Source organism: Gavialis gangeticus, unplaced genomic scaffold (assembly GCF_001723915.1).
Source record: "Gavialis gangeticus isolate Ggan-Ray unplaced genomic scaffold, GavGan_comp1, whole genome shotgun sequence".
Taxonomy (NCBI): domain Eukaryota; kingdom Metazoa; phylum Chordata; order Crocodylia; family Gavialidae; genus Gavialis; species Gavialis gangeticus.
Window position 1 is genome coordinate 101,613,647 of NW_017728992.1, and position 2,262 is coordinate 101,615,908.

At 61.3% G+C, this 2,262-nt stretch overlaps 1 protein-coding gene across 1 annotated transcript in view; it reads right to left on the reverse strand.

Annotated features, from left to right (window-relative positions):
* Nucleotides 1-394, reverse strand: part of OSBPL1A (oxysterol binding protein like 1A) — a 152,432-nt gene extending 152,038 nt beyond the window's left edge. The window contains exon 1 of the mRNA XM_019526402.1: nucleotides 279-394. The gene's annotated coding sequence lies outside the window, so the exon portion shown is untranslated. The remainder of the gene's footprint in view (nucleotides 1-278) is intronic.
* Between the last annotated feature and the right edge of the window lie 1,868 nt (nucleotides 395-2,262).

Here is a 2,262-nt window from a genome sequence, read left to right on the forward strand (position 1 = left end):
GGGGGGTGATCAAAGCGTGTGTGCGCGCGTGTGTACATAGCGCGGTACGGAAGCAGCCCACTGAAGTACCCAGGAGCTCTGCCCAGCAGCTGTCTTTGTCAGGCTGAGCAATAATGAAGCGATCAGCTGATCAAATGAGCTACAGCCCAGGAGAGCCGGTGCTATAAATATGTGTGCGTCACACGTGTATGTTACCTACCTGCCCGCTCCCCACGGGCAGACCCTGTCGCCCCAGCCGGACCGGGCCCCTCTGGCTGCAGCCTCCCCCCGCCGCTCACCGCTCCCGGCTCCGCGTGAGTCCCGCGCGCTCCGCCTAGCGCCTGCCCCTCCCCCCACCGCCGCCCTAGTGTTTTATAGTCCGCAGGCCGCACGTGACGCGGCCCGGCGGGAGGGGGAAGAAGGGGAGGGGGAGGACTCCTGTCCAGTCCCCCCGCTTCCGCCCATAGTTGACTCCCAACGGGAGCCGAGAGGGGGCAAAGCTCCTCCCCCCGCGCCGCTCAGCGGCCGCTCCGAACTGGAGGGGCTGGGGGTGGGGACAGGCCCGCTGCCAGTGGGGGGCGGGGCAGAGCCTGGTGTCAACTCCCCTCGGTTCGAGTCTGAGCGCGTGTCTGGCCCAGGGCGGCCGGGGTGGCGGGGTCCTGGGGCGCATCCAGCACAGCCAAGTGGGACCATCCCCTGCAACCGTCATCTAAACCCCACCCGTAGCGTGTCCACACGGAGCGCGGCAGTGAGCGCTCCAAATGAAGGCTCGTTGCCATTTCAGCCCCACCGTGTGAACTCGCCTCTGGTGGGGGTCATATTCCAGGCTAAGCAGCGCCGGCTGTCTGCTGTGAGCCTCCAGGGTCAGGCTGGGCTGGGGCTCCGATCCCTTGACAGCAGAAACTTTTAGCAGGGCTCTGCCCAGGCCATTATGGCGGCGGCTGAAATCCCACCAGGGAACTGAAGCGTAGGAGAGAGGGGATTGCCAACTCTGCTTCTATTCCGGGAGGTCTTGGGCAGGCCGGTGTGCCCGCAACACGCAGCAAGGGTGCCCATGTGCTTGGGTATATTAGTTATGAATTATGGGGCACAGACTTTGTCAGGAAGGGAAATGCACATTACTATTACATTTGAAAAACCTGCTGGACTACTGTATAAGTCACATTCAGCATTTCATATTCATTTTAATGACTGCCCCATCATTTATCTCCTGGGTGACTCTCAGCAGCCACCTGGAGATTAATATCTAATCCCTGGAGACTCCAGGGCAATCCTGAAGGGTTGGCAACCCTAAGGAGAGAGAGCAGCCTTGGACCAGGGTGGGCAAAACATAGCCTGTGGGCCAGATCCAACTTGCCAAGGGATTTTACTTGGCCCACGCTGGGTGCCTCAGCCCTGCCTGGCCCAGGCCCAGGGGGCAGCCCAAGCTGTGGGGCATGTGCCCAGTCCCACCGCCCCAGGGGAGCAGTGAGGCTAAGGCAGGGCGGCAGCTGGACTCCACTTCCCAGCAGCTCCCACAGCAGTGGCTCCTTTTGGCTACCACTGCTGGACCCAGCCCAACTCTGGTGCCAGGGCTCTGGATGGAGTGGGTGGGTGGACAGGGCCTCCCTTGAGAGCAGCCCGGGACCCACACAGGCAGGACATGGTCAACCAGGCGGATGGGATGGGGCTGCCGGTGGGCAGGGAGCAGCGTCTGGGACCAGGATGGCCAGGGTCAGCTGGGGCCAGGGCTAGGGTCAAGATCACAGAGCAGTGCCAGCACAGGGTGAAGGCCTGGGGCAGAGCCACAATTTGCTGCCCACAGCGCTCCGCAATGGGCATTTGTTCCATGGGCAGGGTCGCAGAGGTAGTGGATTGTATCTCTGCCCAGGGACCTGGCCTTGCACTGTCATTGCCATGCCATCCCAGTCCTGCCCACCCATCCTGCTCCCAGATGCTGCTCCCTTCCTCCTGCCCCATCCCATCCATCTGACCAGGTATGCCCTGCCCAAGGGAGTCTTAGGCTGGTCTCCACCATGAAGTAACAGCATTGGGCCAGGACACAGGGCAGAGTTGCGATCTGCTCCCAGATCTAGTGATCTATCACTTAAGGAGTTTTGATGAGCTATTGCAGGAGCGGGGAGGGACCAGGGGTGCTAACCAGGCCTGTAACAGCACACCAAAACTCCCTAAGTGGCTCTCCAGCCCAAATAATTGCACACCTCTGCTCTGGACTGAAATGCCAAGAACACTGTGATGCAGGCCCTACTAAGGGAGACAGGAGTAGAGAGGCAACTGCCCTAG